The sequence below is a fragment of the Manis javanica genome, chromosome 2, assembly GCF_040802235.1.
Source record: "Manis javanica isolate MJ-LG chromosome 2, MJ_LKY, whole genome shotgun sequence".
Taxonomy (NCBI): Eukaryota; Metazoa; Chordata; class Mammalia; order Pholidota; family Manidae; genus Manis; species Manis javanica.
This window is the reverse complement of record NC_133157.1, coordinates 115,932,642-115,953,272: the sequence shown is the minus strand read 5'-3', so window position 1 is coordinate 115,953,272 and position 20,631 is coordinate 115,932,642. Positions and strand designations below refer to the sequence as shown.

Sequence of the window (20,631 nt, the reverse complement as noted above, 5' to 3'; positions counted from 1 at the left end):
GGAGAGAGAGCTGTGTTGTGCCTTAAGAATCAAGGAGACTAAGTACAAGGTTTGACGGGGCTGAGCAGGAAGAGAGTCCAAGTCAGATTGCAGGGGTGTGACCAGCCAGAGCTCCCTCCCACCTGTGACTGGTAGGCTTTTTGTAGCTGAAGCTCAGACCTTGGGAAAAGAGGGTAGGGTTACCTAACACATCAACAGGCAAACCTCCTGAAGGGCCCTGATGATGCAGAAAATGGCCTTCTCACTCTCTAAGACCTCCTGTGTAGACTTGTTCCATGACACCTGGCAATCAAAGCTCAATGATATTAAAGTCAGTGATTGTAATCCCTTTAGATTTTTAGGATTTAACTTTTCCTTTCCCTCTCTTAGATGTCTACTAAAACTGTGTATGTTTAAATAACAAAAAGAGTTGTTTGCTCTTTTAAAAAATGTGGATAGTGATTTTAAAATATCTTGCAAGACATAGGAGATGTGGGGTCTGATATGGGTGAAGGAAAACAGTGAAGTTTAAACCAAAAAGACCACTTACTACCCAGATATAACTAGAGTTAATACTTTGCAATTTTTTCATTAAGGTATCATTGATACACATAAAGGTTTCACATGAGCAACAGTGTGGTTACTACATTCACCCATATTATCAAGTCGTCCCCCCGCCCCCCGCCAATACTTCACATTTTTCAAGACAGTTTTCTATGCTTAGTTTTAAATGTATTTGACATACTTTATATACAATCAACAAAAAGCTTATATACTCTGTACTTAATATGTTATGAGCATTTCCCACTTCATACCTTTTTGGGGGTAAATATTTAAGATAATATTAATTAAGGTAATATTAAGGGTAATAATGCATAACATACTACTGTATTGATGATCTTCCTTTAAATGCCCAGCAGTAGGTGAATGATTAAGTTGATGTTTTCATTCATTTAGTTAATAAATCTGTGAATGCCATTGTGCCTAAACTTTGTGTTTTAGATTCTTTCTTTCTTTTGTAATTCATTTGTTTATGTCGTTTGCCTGTTTATCTAGTAGATGTTGCAAGTGTTTCTTTTGTAACTGACAAATATAAAACTGGTTTATATATAACCCTTATATATGAAGGGCTGTATATAAATCAATTTTTGTATGCATCGGTATTTATTATGGTATAGAATTTTTACATTTGGAGTTGTCAAATCTATTGCATGTTTCCTTGGTGAACTTTTCACTACTTTTAAAAATCTTTTTTTTTAAATTTTGACTATCATTAATGTATAATCACATGAGCAACATTGTGGTTACTAGATTTCCCCCCCAATTAATTTTTCACTACTTTTAAGCTTAGGCCATCCTTCCTTATCTAGAGCATATATGAACAGTAAATATAAAAATCTTAAGATATGAAGAGGTAACATCTTTAATTTATCTGTAGTGGGTTTTAAACTGTGTCAAGGTTATACCTTTCCACTAACTAGCTAATTTTTTGGGGGGGTAAGACAGCTTGATTTTATACATATATGGTATATAATATATATATAGTCTTAACTTGTTCTTAGTCCATTACACAATAGGTGCTTAGTTTATGTTGTTGAAACTTTGAATGGAACTGTTGTCCGTAATTCAACTGTTCTTGTACCCTGGCTTTTGGTTTCCATGAGACACCTTTAATTAGCCTTATAATACATTTCACCAAGGGCTAGCTTGGTGTCTGAATGCTGAGTGATGAAGCTCATGTTATCTGAGAAGGCCTACTCAATGCTAACTTACTATGGCTTATTTCAGAGGGAGTGCCTTTCCATTCATATTGGCCAAGCTGGCATCCGGATTGGGGATGCTTGCTGGGAACTCTATTGTCTGGAACATGGAATTCAGCCGGATGGCATTGTTCTCAGCAGTAAAAAGGATCAGTTGGAAAGTGCTAGAATGGATAAAATAGATGCATCTTTTGATACCTTCTTTTCTGAGACAAGAGCTGGGAAGCATGTGCCCAGAGCACTCTTCATGGACCTGGAGCCAACTGTTATAGGTAATATAAATTTACGTTCCAGTGCACTTTTCAGGCCCACAATCAAAACAAACACACCAAGTATCCAATGGTGGGATTATCAGATTATACAAATCTATCTAAATGGCGACATGTGGACCTTTTCCAAATTTAGAGGATCACTCGATGGCACTTATGCTGAGCAGCATGGCAAACACACCCAGAGGGAAGACTGGTGTAGCCTTTTTGTGTAGCAAAGCAAATTAATTCTTAATTTCTCAACACACATCTATCATAACAAAACTTTTAATTTTCTCCTGGATTTGAAAGCCAATTGCCAGAAGCTTCTGACAAACAACCTGAAATTTTGCATTAGCTGCTTATAAAGGGTAGACTATTTGAAAATGATCCCACAGAGGCAAGGAGCCAAATAAATCTAATTGTGGGGAAAATCAGTACAATTCTATTATGAACAATGGCTGCCTTTGTAGTATCTTGTGCAAAAAACACTTGAAGTGAAGCTGGAGCAATCCTGGGTTGAGAAGTGGCCACAGTATGGAGAGGAGGGTGGATTTGGATTTGGAACTATGTATTAATTAGTTATTGCTGTGTAATAAACTAGCTCCAAGCTGAGTGGCTTAAAACAATAATAATCATTATTTTGTCCATGAATCTGCAATTTGGACAGGGCTCAGAGGGGACAGCTTCTCTCTGTTCCATGTGGTATCAGCTAGGAAGGCTCAAGTGGGACATGGAGGATCTGCTTTGAAAATGGCTCATCTACTTGGTGGCCAGCTGTTTCAGGCTGTTGGCTGAGAGCCAGGCCAGGGCTGTGGGGGACATGGGCCTCTCTGTGGGCTGCTTGGGCTTCCTCACAGCATGGCGCTGGATGCCAAGAGCAAGCATTCCCGTGAGAACAAGGCAGAGGTTCACTGTACTGTAATAACCTAGCATTGGAAGTCACACGATGTCACTTCAGATATATTTACATGGTCAAAGTGGTTACAAAGATCTACCCTGGAAGGGGTATAAGCCTCACCTCTCGATGTGGAAATAGATAGGTTCTAGAAGCACATGAGAGATGAAAAATCTTGTTGTGGCCTCCTTTGGAAAATGCAATCTGTACATACTGGACTGATTGGAGTCCATTTCCCTGTCAGAACAAAGTCAATCCACCAGAACAGTGGATTGATGTCAACATGAAGGAAAAGTTAGAAGGTTTTATTGAAAACGGAAGTTACAAATTGTCGAGGCCAAGATGCTTCAATGAAGATTTAGTGTTTACTCTGCTGGATGCTGTGAAACAATTAAAAATAAGGAGACATTGATAACTTCAAGAACAGAGGACACTAGTACAGAGGTGAGGAGGAGCAATTGCGGTATGTTCTGATTTGAGTTGTAAGTATCCTCAGAGAATACCTGAGTTTTTGTTTCAGACACATGGGAGTTAGCTGGAGTCTGCTGTCCTAGGAACCTGAGCAGGGTGGAATATGTCCCCAGAGGACTTAAGTAAATGTAGCTGAAGAAGCCATGTGAGAGTCCACATCCCAGTATTAGGATTATTGTAGCAGACATTTTAATTTGTGCCAATGCACCACAGACACTAGGCCTATGGTAGGCCTAAGGCCCAAGATCAGAAGCTAAGCAAGTAAGAGAAGAGACAGGCAAAGACCCAGAAGAAATTCCCTAATCCTTTAGAATATAGCCTGCTAGGAGGGTGATTTTGAGGGTCCTGAGCTGTCCAAACAAAAAGGCCTAAGGTCCAGGGTTTAGGGAGGAGGCCCTGGTTTTCCTCATTATGTCCAGCACACGTGCCAGGCACTGTTCTTGACATTGGAGGCACGTATAGTCTCGGTGTTCATGGAACCCACAGAGTCAGGTGCAGACCTATAAAAGCCAAATAGGGTGCTTGAAAGCTGACTGGATAGTCATCAGATGTCTACTCCTGAGGGAACAGCATTTGCAAATTCACAGAGGTGTAGAGGAACATGCAGCCTAATAGTTCAGTGTGGCTGGAATGGAGGGTGTGTGCAGGAGGGCAATGAGAAAGGAGTCTGGGCCATGGGCCTGGTAGCAGGAGTCAGGAATTTGGACAGAGAAAGGACCTTGCAGGGCACAGCTGTAAGGGATGGAGATTCAAGTGGAGAGGAGCTAAATGGCATTGGAGGTGAGGCAGCCAAAAAGCCATCAAATAATTGTGTTTAAAAACCATCAAAGCCCCTGCAGATGCTGGTTGAGGATGCTGGGCCAGGCACTGAAGTCTCCAGACAAAATGCTAAATGGCAGGAAGTTAGAGTGGCAGTTTGGTGTGCATATGAAGCAGGCTTCTTTCGGAGTATACGGTTGGGTTTAGGAATTCATGGTCATATGCAGGAGCGCACGGTGAATTGAGAAAACTGTCTTGCTCTTAAAATATTAGAGCATTTGCTCTTAAGCAGTGAGCTTCTCCTACTATCTATAGATATCTGGTGCCAAGGCCTGGGAAGCAGATTTGCATAAATACATGCCATGAGGCCAGTGTTATTATTGCTTTGTGTAGCTGTTGTTATGTGGGCCTTGTACCATGCCCTGTGAACTTGTTTAATCCTCATAACTCAGTAGGGCAGGTCTTGTTAATATCCTGCTCAGTGAGATGAAATAATTGAGGCATAGATTTGCTAAGTAACTGCTCTGTAGTCAAATGAGGAAGGCAAGATGTGAACCCAAGAAACTAATTCATGAACTCACGCTGTAGCCTACTTAGCCCTCTAACACTGCTGTGTGACTCCTGAGGATTTGTGCTGTCAGGGCATTCGAAGGTGGGGGATTGGGTCCCAGACTTCTGCTGTCTTCTCATGGTACCCAGGGTTTGAAGGCAGTGAAACTAAGCACGAGTTGCACTGGTTACATTCAATACTGCCAACATCTTAACACCAATTTCTCTGCATCACACATTTATGTGAACTGCATTTGAGTCTCGTGGGTGTTTGAGTTGCCATATGGGCCTTCTTTGTTAAAGCCTCTTTTAAAGTATATGGATACTACAGATTGTCATGCCTTTCCAGTGTTGGTTGGCTGTTTGTAGATAGAAATAGTTGTCTTAGAATGCCAAGGTACCATCAGGTGTGTAGTGGGTTAAATAGTGTCTCCCAAAAATCTGTGTCCACGTAGCACCCCAGAATATGACTTTATTTGGAAATAAGGTCTTTGTAGATGTACTTAGCTAAGATGGGGTCATACTGGATTGGGGTAGTCCTAAATCCAGTGACCTGTGTCCTTATGAGAAGAAGACAGGAAAGAGGGGGTACCTGTGCAGGCAGAGACTGGGCATGTGGCTGTAAGTCAAGGAACCCAAAGCATTATCAGAGTCACCAGGTTCTGGGCAGAGGATGGAATAGTCTCTCCATCAGAACCTCCAGAAGGAACCAGCCCGGCCCACACCTTGATTTTGGACTTCTGGCCTCCTGAACTGTGGAAGAAAAAATGTCTCTCGTTTGAGGCCACTGAGTGGGTTGTAATTTGTTATGGCAGCTCTAAGAGAGTAACAAAGGGGCATGATGAGAAAACATACTGTCAGTTTATAGGGAAATGCTGGTTCCTTTCACTAGCCTGAGGAAGGCTGGGTCAGTAGTTTAAATTCATCCCTTTCCCACCATGTGGAGGGTAGACCGGGGGTCAGGGTACAGGGCTGTGCATGGATCAACAGGGGGCTGGCAGCTGAAGGGTGTGAAGCACACTGACCCTCTGGCAAGTACCCCTCCCTCTTCCACCCCGAGCAGCTCCTGAATGGAAAGGAAGACGCTGCAAACCACTATGCCCGAGGTCACTGTTCTGTGGGGTCAGGGATCACTGACCTCGTGCTGCAGAGGATCCGAAAGCTGGCGAGTGGCTCCCTTCTCCTTAGGCAGGACCACACCCAAGAGCCTGGGGGTCTGCAGGCACCTCCCCAGCAGCCCCTGTGTTTTCTGGCCTCAACGTCACACCACCCAGCCTGCACCCTGGAGCCTCCTGAGGCTGTCACAGTGGGGAGGCGTCCTGGTGTTGGCTTTGAGTGGCTTTGCTACTTACGAAGGGGAAAAGTACCCTCTTTACTTACTGTAAAGCCCAATCTTCTTTTTCTCTCATTAGACTTATGAGGAAACGTTTTATTTCCTCCCTCCCTCACAGCTTTATTGAGATATAAGTGACGTGTAACACTCTGTAAATTTAAAGTGTACAGAGTGATTTGACACGTGTATACACACACACACACACACACACACACACAGTGAAATGGTTACCACACTACAGTTAACCACCCATCTGCTCACATGATTACCTTTCTCTCTTTTTTTATTTGTAGTGACGATATTTAAGATCTGCCCACCTAGCAACTTTCAAGTATATAATACAATGTTTTCAACTACAGTCACCATGCTGTACATCAGATACCAAGAATCCCAATTCATCTTGTCACTGAAAATTTGTGCCTTTATACCAACATCCCCCTGTCTCCCTGACCCCTGTGCCCCTGGCAACTACTTTCTCCTCTCTCTTTCTACAAGTTTGGCTTTTGATTCCACATATAAATGAAATGATACAATATTTGTCTTCCTCTGACTTATTCCATTTCACTTAGCACAAAGCCCACAAGGTCCATCCGAGTTGTTGCAAACAGCAGGATTTCCCCCTTCATATTGACAGTGCCCCATCTACTCTTCTGCTGCTCATAGTTTATCTTGTTATCCAAGACTTCCAAAGCATGTGAAAACTTGTCATTTCCAATAGTGACCACTGTTTGTAAAGTTAGCTCAGGCAACACCCCACAAGATGACTCTGTTTACTAACAGTTAATTCTTCTCCAAGGACCTCTGTCTGGAGAATTCCTTGCCCAGTAAACGTTTTGGCATTTGGCATAGTCCTTAGGCAATGCCATGCCTTCACACAAGCACAGTAGGCTGGGTATAGAAGTGGTATGTATCTACTGGGAGGGAAAGTGATAGTTCATCATTTGCTAGTCATTTTCTCTTCTTTGTTATTGGTAAAGACCTTGCTTTAGATAACATACAGATAAATCCATGGAGGGCAGTGAACAACAGTTGAATGTTTATGCTTAACTTGGAGTAACACTCTAAAGTGCTTCCCCCACAACAGAACTAGGCCCTCGAATGTGTTTCCTCATGGATGTTTGTCTGGACTTGAGCACGGTAAAACCAGTCCTTTCTGAAGGTTTTTGTTTTTTGTTAGGAACTTGTATAGCCACCACCCTGGCTTCTGGTTAACTTGGCTGAGTTCTCACATCTCATCCACTTTCCCTAGGCAGAACAGTGCAGTGGGCTGCAGGGATTTTTGATTTTCCGAAGCTTTGGAGGAGGCAGCAGATCAGGATTTACATCCCTCTTACTGGAACAGCTCTTGGCAGAATATGAGAGGAAGACGAAATTGGAGTTTTCTGTCTACCCACCCCCAGGATCTCCAGTGATGTCATAGAGCCTTACAACTCTATCCTCACCACCCCCTTCACCACAGAGCACTCGGACTGCACCTTCATGGTGCACAATGAGGCGATCTATGACATTTGCCATCATAAACTTGGTGCTGGATGCCCCTCTTATGCCAGCATTAATAGGCTTTAGGTCAGGTGGTATCTTCCATCACGGCTTCCCTACGATTTGAAGGGCCCTTGAATGTGGACCTAATTGAATTCCAGACTAACCTAGTACCTTATCTGAGAATACATTTCCCCATGACAACCTCTGCTCCCATCATCTCTGCTGACAGTGCCTACCATGAGGAGTTCTCTGTGTCAGACATCACTGCTGCTTGCTTTGAGTCATCCAACCAGCTGGTCAAGTGTGATCCTCGCTTGGGGAAGTATATGGCCTGCTGCCTACTCTACAGAGGAGATGTGGTCCCTAAGGATGTGAATGCAGCAGTTGCAGCCATCAAGTCAAGGAATTCTATGCAGTTTGTAGATTGGTGCCCCACTGGTTTCAAGGTAGGCATCAACCCTCAGCCCCCCATGGTGATGCCAGGGGGAGTACTGGCCAAGGTCCAGTGGGCTGTCTGCTTGCTCAGCAACACCACAACCATTGTGGATGCCTGGGCCCACCTAGACTACAAGTTTGACCTCATGTATGCCAAGGGGGCATTTCTACATTGGTACATCAGAGGAGACATGGAGGAAGGTGAGTTCTTAGAGGCCAGAGAAGATTTGGCAGCCCTGGAGAAGGACTATGAGGAAGCAGGGCAAAGTCTCTGAGGCAAATGTGACTGATGGAAATGAACATTAAGCTGAAGGGACATGCTTTCTTTCCAAGACATTATACATTAGTGGGTAGAGTTGCCTTGATTGCAAGAAAAAGGAAATTAAATCAAGCAAGATCCCCAGCTCCACCAAGAATTAAAGGGGCAGTGTTAACAAAGAGCACATTTTTCCTTCTCTGTCCCTGGGATCCAGCACTGCTACTTGGGAGCCTGCAAGGTTTTTCTTTATTCACTTTCCTATTTGCTTATTAACATTCATTAAACATTCATTAAAAAATTCTTTTAGTGTATATCCTCGAAATTGAACTTATGAGCATCTGCCACACATAAGTGTTTTTACCACTTCCTGGATGATGAAAAGACCATAGAACACCTCACCTTCGTTTACTACCCTTCTGCCTTTTGTGTATTGTTACATTATGGTTTGATGCTCTGTGTATTTTAAACCCTACAGACGTTGATTACTATTGCTTTAACCAGCACCGTTTGCTTAGATTTACCCACCTGCTATGTCAAAGGTACTCTTCATTCCTTCCTGTATTACCATACTTCCATCTGGGGTCATTTTATTTCTGTCAAAATAACTCCCTTTTCTATTCTTACTGTGGACCTGGGGTTGAGAGGACGTGACATTTGACTATCCAAAGAGTGAGATGGCCTGAGATGAGGATTTATGTGCTAGTTATATGCGACCTTGGGGCAGGGACCCTCTTAGTACCTATAGGATCAGGCATAGGTAGGTACTCAAATGTCTTTTAAATTGAAAAGTGCCAGGAGATGATCTTATCCACTACTTTATTGAATACCACCCATGTGACTTTACCGTTTTATGTTCCTCTTCAGTCTCTCCGTAAAATCAGGTTGGATCTTCATATACCCTCTACCACCGCAGAGGAAAAATGCGCCCCTTTCTAGGGCCATTTGTTGCTTTTGAACCTTCGCCATTTGACTTACCTTCTAGAAGATTGCTCCTTCAGTCTCCCTTGTATATTCTCTCTCCTTTTCTTCACTGATTTGTTTTCTTCTCCCTACCAGTATGTCAAGGTCCCCTCATTCAAAACAATCAACCCTTTTTGCTGGATTTTACTACTCCCATAATATGCTATCACATCTGTCCACTCTGCCAAACATTTCAAAAGGATATGCATTCCATACCACTGCCTTATCCTCTGCTTACTCCTCAACCTTTGTAACTTGGTGTCTTCCCCACCATTCTACAGAAACTTATCTCGGAGACCACTGATTGTACTTTATTTATTAAAACAATGACTCTCAGCTTTCAGATTTCTTGACCGTAAGCATTTGGTTATTCTTTTTTCTTGAAACTTGTCCTTTGACTCTTGTGGCCCTACCTGGTTCTCCTCCATCTGACATCTCCACGGACTTCTCTTTGGCACTGTCTTTTCCTAGTGGAGACACCTTGGCCCTCTTCTCTGGCCCTTATGTATCTTATTCACGACCTCTGTGTGGGGGACATTGTAAACTCTAAATTTTCCTTCTCTCTTGAGTTTTATACTAGAATTCCCACTTACTTGCTAGACCTTTCCTCCCAGATGTATTGCCTACACTTAAACCTCTAAGGATTTACCAATTTCCTCAGAATAAATCTGCTCTTCCTTAAGGATTCTCTGCTTGCCTATTTGTGTCATCATCTCTCATAAGCACATTCTAAGTGATGCCATTTTTCACTGCTGTCTCTTTCTTGCTCTCAACATAGAATAAGTGCTGTCAACTCTACTTCTGTGATGTTTCAGGCATCCATTGCCTCCCCTTTCTTCCCAGTGCAGTCATCCTAGCTCAGGTCATCAAATCCTCTCTGTAAGTGGCATACCAGTCTCTAAATGCTTTTCTGCTTTTCACTTTGTCTTCCTGATCCACCTGTGACTGAACATTCGGAAGCAGAACTTGGATCATTCTGTTAACTCAGTCAAAGCTTTAAAAAGTCCCCATTGTTTTAAGCCTAAGTTCTGAACTCCTATGCATGGCATGCAGAGCCTGTGCCAACCAGTTCCTGCATAATTTCCAATCCCATCCATTACTGCGTGGTCCTGCAGTCCATGCATCCAGTGGAACTGCTTGCCATTCCCTAAGTCATGGTTGCCTCTCTCCCATGCCTCTGCTCTCCTCTCTGCTTTCCCTCTGTGACCATATGACGTAATGCCCACTTCAAACCCAGTTCGAACATTGCCTTTTCCATTGCCCTTGGAATCCATTTCCATTGCCCCTTGGAATCCATTTACTTTTACCCCAGGATTTAGGGATAGTCAAGATACAATCTGAATGTCTCTGTCCATGGAAAATATTGTAATAAATACTCACTGATAAAATATGCTTGTTTCATGTGCATTCCCACATAGCGCTTTCAACTATTTCACTTTTATGTACATGTGTTATTTCTCTCTTCAGACTGAAGGGCACCAGTGAAATGCTTAAATCACTGCTCAGTTCATATGTCTTGGCATTCTGGAGGGCATTTATGAGTGCACATATTCATACACTTAGAAAAGACCATTTAGAGGTTTTGTTTTTAAAATTCTACTAAAATTAAGATAAAAACCTAATTGTGGATTAAATTGTTAAAATTCAGCTTGTGACTTGTTATTTCTAAGTTTACCAAACAATCACTTTTAAAGGGAATATACATGAGTTTTTGGGACCCTCTGTAATCCCTTTGCAGTGGCAAAAATTAGGGAATTTTTGGTTCCTAAGAGCAATCTTAGATAAATGCTCTTAGATATCTTGGACTGTATTGACAAATTTAATATGTTTTCTTTATTTTTAAGGTCTTTGTCTGATGAATCTTGCCAAATGCCAAGCTGATCCAACATGACGTTTTTCTAAGCTTTGTGTGGAAATGAAAAAAACAAAGATTTTTGGTCTAAATGTATTCCCTTTTTTAAATTTTGATAATATGTTCTTTATTTTCTGTGACAAATGGCCTTTCTTTCATGAAGCTACTGTGATGGCAGATGATAGTTTTCTGGGTTTCCTTTTTTCATGTTCTTACTCTGAAAAATGGATAGTCCTACCAGCACCCTAAATTGATTTTGACAGCTAACTGTCCCATGAGGCCCAAATGTCTGAGAGCCACTGCTCCTGTCTGTGGAGTGCAAAATCAATTTACTTTTCTTTAAAAAAATACTTTTTTTTTGGAGACTTTGTTTAAATATGTGGCTCATAAATGGGAACAGTAAACACCAACTTCAGGACTGATGTCTCCTCTGGAGGATAGGAAGGGATTGGGGGGGGACAAGACTCTCTCAACCGATGCCTTCATAATGGGTTTCTTAAACTGGTCAAGAGCTGCACAGATTTAGCTATTTGATTCTCCATATCTTCCTGTGTTTAAAATATGTTAGACTAAAAATAATGTATGCAATGCGTGGACCATTAGAGCTCACAGATGGCTAGAGAAATGTAGGCATGGAAAGCCCAGGGAGGCAGGTGGTCTCTCTGCTATTAGAGATAGGCCATTTGAGGCTATCACTGAAGAGTTCTTCCCGAGGCCACAGGGCAAGAAGAAAGTCACAGAAACTTCTCTACTTATTGGCCCAGGATGACAAAAAGCGAGTCTGAGGGTCTGGGAGAGAAAGTGACTCACTTCAGCTCTGGGAGGAAAGAGGGCCTGGGATGGACTTTGAGGGCTTAGGATGCTGCTCCACCAGTGGTGCCTCCTGTCACCTGCGGGGCTGGTTTCAGGTGGAGGTTGCTGGGCCACCTCTCCTGGGTGGCCTGCTGGTCAGGACCCACAGGGTGGAATGTCTTCTGGAAGCCAGAAGCCCTGAGTTCTCATGAAGTCCTCCTTGCCCCTGACCTTCTGCAGGAGATAGAGAGATGGCTTCCGTGTTGACTCACAACCCCTTGCAGATCTCTGAGGTTACATTCCCCCCAGGTCCCAAAGTGGCCTTGCCTCAACCTAGGACTCTGAGAACTGGACAGTGTGTGAGCAGCGTCAGGAGCCAACTCGGCTTGAGGTCACTCCGGGGAAACCCACTTCTCTGAAAGCCACTTCGGAAACCACTTTGCCAAGATGAGTTCTGCAAATGGTCAATCTGCTGGTATTTCCCAATTTACCAAAAAATTATTTTAAAAAACACTTTATAACTTTTGCAGAGATCCACATCAGAGGAGCTGTTTTACCAGTTTTTGAATACTCCTCTGAAGTTTCCCTTGTCCACTGAAGGTCTCTGCCTGTTAGTTTTCTGGAGGTGCCTTGTAGTAGCTGCGGTCACCTCTCCTAACGTTGCACCACAGCCTGACAAGGAGGAAGGTTCCTTGACTTTTTTCAAATCGTGTCAATGATTTGGGGAAGGAGACCCAACTCATTTTGAGATTGAGGATTTGTACATGTTTCTGATGGCAAGGGTTTTATGAATTACAGATGGGTAGGTTTCTCTCTTCTAATAGATTTCCAAGGTAGGCTAATCCTTTAGGGACCTCATATAAGGGAATCGCATGATATTTGTCTTTTTTTGTGGCTGGCTTATTTTATTAGCATAATGTCAAGGTTCATCTATGTTGTAACATATTACAGAATTTTCTTCATTTTTAAGGATAAATAATATTCCATTGTATATATGGACCACTTTGCTTATCTGTTTATTTGTTGGTGGACACTTAGGTTTTTTCCACATTTAGTTATTGTGGACAATGCTGCTATAGAAATATCTCTTCAAGACCCTGCTTTCAGCTCTTTTGGGTACATACCCAGAAGTAGAATTGCTGAATAATTGGGTAATTCTATTTTAGATATTTTAGGAACCGCCATACTGTTTTCCATAGCGGCTGCAGCATTTCACATTCCCTCCAATAGGGCACAAGGGTTCCAGTTTCTCCACATCTTTGCCAACACTTGTTATTTTCTTTTTTCTCTCTCTCTCTCCTTTTTTTTTTTTTTTTTGCTTATGGTAATGCATTATTGTAGTGCTAATTGCACTACATTTCCCTAAGGATTAGTGTTATTGAGCCCAGTACCTTGTGCTGTGCTTTATTTTTTAGTCTTTTTTCCCTCTGCATTTAATTTTGAAAGGTTTCTTTTGAAGTTCTCTTATAGCTCACCAATCTTAGTATTTTTAAGTGTAATTAATGCCATCCACTGTATTTTTAATCTGAGATATCGTAGTTTCATGTATAGAAGTGTGATTTGGATCTCTACTTTATATGTACAGTCTTTCCTCTAGCTTTTTAAACAAATGAAATAAAGTCATCATTACCCTTTTACTATACTTGCCTGCTAATTCTAACATCTGTGTCAGTTCTGCTTCAGTTTCGATAGATTGACTCGTACACATTCTGAGTCATATTTTCTTGCTTATTTGCATGACTGATGACCTTGATGGATTGTAATTTTACCTGGTTGGTTGCTGAATAGTTTCCTATTCCTATAAATGTTCTGGGGCTTTGTTCTGGGATGCAGTTAATCACTGGGGTACACTTCGATGCTTTTGAGTCTTGCTTTTTAAGGTGCCTTAGGTAGGATTCAAGCAGTTTTTAGTCTAGGGATGATTATTTCCCACCAATGAGGCATGGCTCTTCAGGGCACCCTACCTGATGCCCCATGAATCATGGACTTAAAGGTGCTTCTGGCTGGCTGGTGGGAACAGGCATTAATTGTGGTCTCTGCGAGCTGAGTGTTATTCTCTCTCATCCTTTAAGATGGCTCTTTTCTTGGCCTTCAGCCGTTTCTTCACACCCATTTGATGATTAATACTCTGCTGAAATGAAGGTCCCTTAAGTGGTCTTTCCACAACTTTCAGGCCTCTGGGGTTTCTCTCGGTGTTGCCTTTACTCTATGTCTACTGGGCCAACTCTGACTGTGTTGGTCTCCCTGGACACTCAGCTCCATCTCCATCTCAGGAAATCTGCTGCCCTTACCTGGATGCTGCCTGCCTATCCCTGACCTGAAAACTGTCTCAAAGTAGTGTCTTGCCAATGGGTTTCAGCCCTGGGCAAGTTCACTATGGATTCCATGTGACCAAAGAAATTACAGTAGAATGTTCTTGGGGTGAAAGGGTTATACAACTTTATTTTCACAGTGGCAGGTCAATCACTAGAATCCCATCCACTCAGAGCGAGTCTACATGCAGCAAGCTGGTCTCTGCCTCTGGGCCTCTCTACCCATGCAGCCATCTCAGTCTCTGTCCTTGGCGCTACCACCACCCCAGCCTCATCTCTGCTCACCTGCAGCCTTGCAGCCATACCACCATGTTGCACAGAGCATGGGGCAGGGCTTTTTATATAGACTCAATAACCATGTATTGCCCACACATGTATAGTGAGCTAGCCGACCAGGGCCAGATGAGAATCCTGGCCATAGGAACCTTCACTTTATGCACACACACAAATTATTTTTCATAGTTATTGATGGAAATGTAGCTGCCAGGGAACCCCAAAGGCCAGATATAGGAGATGGCAACTGCACACACTAAAGAACTATGGTACTGGCTGTGTGTACAAATGTTGGACTAGATTAATATAAGATAAATATCTGGAAATTGGTTTAAAAGCAAAATTTCAGAGCCTTGGTCTTTATCACTTTTTGTATGCATTTAACAAAGAAACTTCTTACATACCAAACACACAGACAATAGGAGAAAAGACTCAGCAGCAGTCACTCATAAGGACCAGGAGATACATCTAGAGCTCTGAGGGAGAAGCTCAGGGTTTCTACTTTTCCACCCAGTGCTCACCATTAGATGTTAATCTCTAGGTCTAATAGAGTAAAATACCATTCTTTCCACAAATAGGAACTGATGTTTATTATGTGCATGATACTAAGAGGGAAAATGTGGAATTCTAAGTGCAACAAGCTCGAGATATTCTTAGGAGGGAGAAAAAGTAAGATACAAAAAGTTAACTGGCATGGCATAGCTATTAGAACAACAGTGTGGCAAAAAAAAAAAAAGTAAAATTGGTATGCAAAGAGGTCTTTGCATCCCATGTGCATTGCAACATTATTCTCAATAGCCAAGACATGGAAGCAACTTCTGTGTGTGTCCACTGATAGAAAAATGGATAAAGAAAATGTTTTATACACACACACACACACACACACACACACACACACACACACACACAGACATAGAGACAGAGAAAGAAACTATTACTCAGCCCTAAAAAAGAAGGGAATTCTTCCACTTCTAGGAATGTACCCTAAGAATGCAGCAGCCCAGTTTGAAAAAGACAGATGCACCCCTATGTTTATCACAGCACTATTTACAATAGCCAAGAAATGGAATCAACCTAAGTGTCCATCAGTAGATGAATGGATAAAGAAGAGGTGGTACATATACACAATGGAATATTATTCAGCCATAAGAAGAAAACAAATCCTACCACTTGCAACAACATGGATGGAGCTAGAGGGTATTATGCTCAGTGAAATAAGCCAGGTGGAGAAAGACAAGTACCAAATGATTTCACTCATATGTGGAGTATAAGAACAAATAAAAACTGAAGGAACAAAATAGCAGCAGACTCACAGAACCCACGAATGGACTAACAGTTACCAAAGGGAAAGGGACTGGGGAGAATGGGTAGGAAGGGATAAGGGTGGGGAAAAAAGAAAGGGGGCATTATGATTAACAGGTATAAAGTGGGAGGGAGCATGGGGAGGGCTGTACAACACAGAGAAGACAAGTAGTGATTTTACAGCATGTTACTACACTGATGGACAGTGACTGTAATGGGGTGTGTGGGGGGGACTTGGTGAAGGGGGGAGCCTATTAAACATAATGTTCTGCATGTAATTGTAGATTAATGATAACAAGAAAATAAAAAATAAAAAAAGAAGGGAATTCTGTCATTTGAGACAAGATAGATCAGCCTGGAGGGCATTAGACGAAGTGAAATAGGCCAGACAGAGAAAGACAAATACTGCATGATCGCACTTACATGTGGAATCTAAAAAAGTCCTAGTTTCCCCTAAACAACTTAGCACATTGTCGATGGAAGAACATCAAAGAAGTCTTTCTACATCCTTAAAGATTCTCATATGCCAGTCCTAGCAAATCTGTTGTTCACGTTTTCTCTCCTATTCCCATGACTGAGCTTTGGCCTAGAACTTCCTAAGCCTCATAGTGGTATGATTGATGTGAAAATTCAGGATATTCCTATTAAAGTTTAATTAAAATTAAAATAGTACTTGTGAAAATTTAGGATATTCTTATTAAAGATTAATTAAAATTAAAATAATTCTTGTTTTTAGGCCACACTCAAAAAGAGGATGGGTACTTCCCCTACCTCCCTTCTCTTGGTGACACTTGGGTTTCATCATTCTCCCCTCTCCAAGGACCCAGTGCAGATAGCTGAGTCCACTTTTGGCTCTAAGGGTCAAGTATGTAGCTCAGGCCTAAGGAAATTAGTCTCATCTTACCTCCTCCTGCCACACTGCCAGAGGAGACATGGCTGGGAGACCGGAGAAGCCTGTGGCAGTGCTCAAGTGGGACAGGAAGGCTACAGGGGATAGGCTTGCCTATTTCCCTCCCACACTGGGATGCCAGAGCAACGCAGAGCTGGTATTTCCCTTCCTTCTGCTTGCTTAGGTTCTGGTAAAACCCAAGATAGCTGGAAAATAGTTTTTCTTGAGGACAGGGCTAATTAAGGAGAACAGGGTGCGCTGGTATATTTCACAATGGTTCCTGTCCCGTTCCCCTGCTGACAGCATGGGGGAGTTTTGCTGTGATCTCACTGTGAGAATCTGGGGCACCTCCTAGAGAGGAAAACTCTTGAGAGTGCCTGGGCTCCTGTGACAGCATTCCTCCTAGAAGCTTTGCAAACTGCCTGTTCTCCACAGAATACTGACTCCAGGTCTTCAGCCAACTCTAGTAATATGTTCATTTTCATTTTTGGAAAAAAATTCAGCATCTCATAATAACTCAATAGAATACCAGAAAGTAGGTCATCACACAAACTTCAGGAAGGCCCTCTACCATGAGCTGAGGACCCTTCTTCAAAAGCCATGAATGGAACCAGCAAGGCTCAAAAATTTCAGTGTCAGGACCTCTTTTTTTGTTTGTTTTAATTGAGGTGAAATTCACATAACATATAATTAATCATAAAAAGTGTACAGTACAGTGGCATTTAGTGTATTCATAATGTTATTGTTTTTAGCACCCCAGAGAAACACCCCAAACCCACTAAGAAATCACTCTCCTAGACCCTGGTAACCACTAATTTATTTTCTGTCTCTATGGAGCTGCCTTTTCTGCAGATATCACATTAAAGAAATCATACAACATGTGACATTTTGTGTCTGGCTTATTTCACTAAATGTTTTGGAGGCTCACCTACATTGTCACATCTATCAGTACTTCATTCTTTTTTGTAGCTGAATAGCATTGCAGTGTATGGACGGACCACAGTTTGTTCATTGTCGATGTGCATTTGGGTAGTTTCTGCCTCTTGGCTATTTGGCTATAAAACTTGTGTGCTGTAGGAGTTGTGTACAAGTTTCTGCATGGACACAGGCTTCCACCTCTCCTGGGTGTCACTAGGAGTGGAGCTGCTGGGTTATGTGGTAATTTATGTCTACCTTTTGAGGGCCCACCAATCTGTTTTCCACAGTGACTGCAGCACCATTGCTGCATACATCCCTACCAGCAGTGTATGAGGTTTCCTGTTTCTCCACAGCCTTATCAGTTTTTTTTGTTTTACTTTTCTTTTTGCTTAGAGTCAGTAGGTAAGAAGTGACTCTTGTTGTGATTGTAATTTATTTCTGAAATGACCAATGATGATATGCTTATTAACAATTTGTCAGGAACTGTGTCCATTATTAAAAGGTGCTGGGATCCCAAAGAGCTTTTGTTTATGTAGTTTCATCTAGTGAAAGCATATTTAGACACTAAAACCAAGAAATTTAAAAAATATTATTTATTAATTCTTTTGTAAACAACAGTAATAACCTTATATGTTAACATCAGAATGAAGATATCATCACATATTGTGTGTATCTGGAAAACTCTATCATACACTTAGGAAGAGAGTGAAAAAGGAAAATAACATCTTAATAATCATGAAAAACATTTTGATCTCATAGACTTCCCTTCTCCAAAATGCATAATGAGAATTCAATTTTACTCAAGTAAGATAAGTGTGGATAAAGTGAAGCTTCCTATGGCCAGGATCCTCACCTGAACCTAAACGACTTGATGATGTAACTGGCTTGTTGCTAGTCTACTGTTCCCACACCCATAGGCAATAAGCTATTACTGACTGAGTCACTATATAAAGCGCTCTGGGCAGAAGCAGAGATGAGGGAGGATTACAGACTTGCAGACTGTTGATTGCAGATGTAATTCTAGTGCTTGACTTATCACTGGGAGAACAAGCTGGGTAATAAACTCTTTCATCCCAAGAACATTCCATTGTCATTCCACGGTCTCACTGAATCCATAGTGAACTTGCCACTGGCAAGACAATAAGTAAATTAAAAAAAATTTTTTTTTTCCCTAAGATCCCTTTCAACTTTACTGAGACAACATATGGAGTGGATAGATGCTGACAGCAGAGGCTGGTCTGTGCTTGGTTGGTTACAGGACAGAAAAGGGTTCTTTGGTCTGATAAGGACCTGATGACACCTGCCCACCCCACCTTTTTTTTTAATAATGCTTTTCTACCCTTTCAGAAATGAAAACTGGCTGCTGGTTTAAACTTTTCACTAATCCCTTTAATCATATGATTTTATTCAACCAGGACATCTGAGTCAACCAGTTTGAGAATTGGTATCTTATTCAAGCACCTGATCACAAACTGATCAGACTGAAATCTCAGCACCTAAAGATTACCTTCTCAGCAGGAATTGGGGGTGGGGGTGGGGTGGGCATGGAGAGGTACAATCAGTGGTCCTCAAAGTGTGGTCCCCAGCCAGCACCATCAGTACCAACTGCAGCTTGTCAGAAATGTAAATTCTTGCGCCTCACCCCAGATGTCCTGACTTAGAAACTCTGGACGTCGGCCCAGCCATCTGGGCCTCCAGGTGATTCTGCTTTGCTAAGCATTTTGCTGACAGTCTGAGGACCATCGGTGTAGCTTCTCCAGAGTCATGTTCTTAACATGGTCTTCGTCCTCATTCCCCACTGCCTCCTTCTTTCTTTCCTCCCATAAACATTGAATGTATTGATCCCTTATGAGTGTTTTTATGACAGTGATTTGGAAATACACACATTTGCAGATTGCGTGTCTATCTGTAAACATCAAATTCGTGCAGGCCAAATTCAGAGTATCTTTTCTAGCAATCCCAAGGAAATGAACTCTTGAAGAGCCTGTTAGTAATGTACAGGTGAAGATTTCTTCCTATACTTTGCCACCTGGGACCACTTTATCCTTCATTTCCCAACTTTAACTCCAGTAAAATCCTTTCAAATATTGAAGCTCTACAGTTCTAAGGGCTTGGTTGCCCTCTTTGTTGTTACCCTGCTTTGGTAATTCTTCCATGGCCTCTGTTCTTTGAACTTCAAAATTGAGGGTTCAGGGGAAGAGGGCTAGTTTAGAGGACTGAGTTAAGGACAAAAAGATTCATAGCTAACAGTCTGGAGTTCTTAGAGAGTGTTCATTCAGGAATATGACTGGGAGAATGGGCTAGTCCAACAGAGGCTGGGAAGGGAACTGCGTGGATCATGTGACAAGGTGCAATTTCATAGGACCTTACATAGGGAGTGTGTGTATGTGAATTTACATTAGTGCTAGGGTTTTCCTTGGATTTCTTGACTGGGAAGTTGGGATGACATTAACATGAGGCTTCTTTTCTTTATGCTCTATGTGGTGTAGAGAGAGTTCCATGCCATTCAAGCTTTAATTAATACATATACATGAAAATAAGACTGAGAGTTCTAGTTGTTCCTTCCTGTTCTTCCAGTGACCTTGGAAATGCTGCCTAGAAGCAGATCGAGCTCACTGGTTGATACTACAGAGCTTCATGGTGGGTGTGCAGATGTCTGGTGTTCTGTGAGGGACTTCAGAGCTTTCCAGATACAAGGGATCACAGGAGGTGCCTCTTGGGTGAGTGTTCGACTTCTTTGATTTCACTTGTGCTCCATGACTTCTGTGGGCTGTTCTTGGCTTCTTAGCACTCTTGGTTTTCTAGATTGTTCTTCTACTCTTCCTCCTGTAGTGATATAACTAAGTAATAGTCATAGGTGTAATATTGCACCAAGAAAAATGGGTTCTCCCCAAACTGATGTGGTAGAGCATTCAACGTAAGCTCCCACTGACCTGCTAACTTTAGGTTCCGCCCCAGGGTATCATTACCTTCCCATATGCTGAAATCTGACCTCAAGGCCTCTTCCGCCGTCCAGAGGCTGAGACTGGCTGCCCCTGGGTTCTTGTGTACTACACATCCCCTCACCTTCCATTTCATCCTTGTGTTTGTGACCACATGGTCCCACTATTGATTCTCTAAAACTTCTTCCTTAACCTCCACTTCCAATCAGCAGCCAATA

At 42.1% G+C, this 20,631-nt stretch overlaps 1 protein-coding gene and 1 pseudogene across 1 annotated transcript in view; one reads left to right on the top strand and one right to left on the bottom strand.

The window, feature by feature from the left end:
* Positions 1-20,631, bottom strand: part of LOC140845608 (interleukin-2 receptor subunit alpha-like) — a 495,306-nt gene that overhangs the window by 459,768 nt on the left and 14,907 nt on the right. The window lies entirely within an intron of this gene.
* On the top strand, positions 1,818-9,012 carry LOC140847821 (tubulin alpha chain-like 3; annotated as a pseudogene).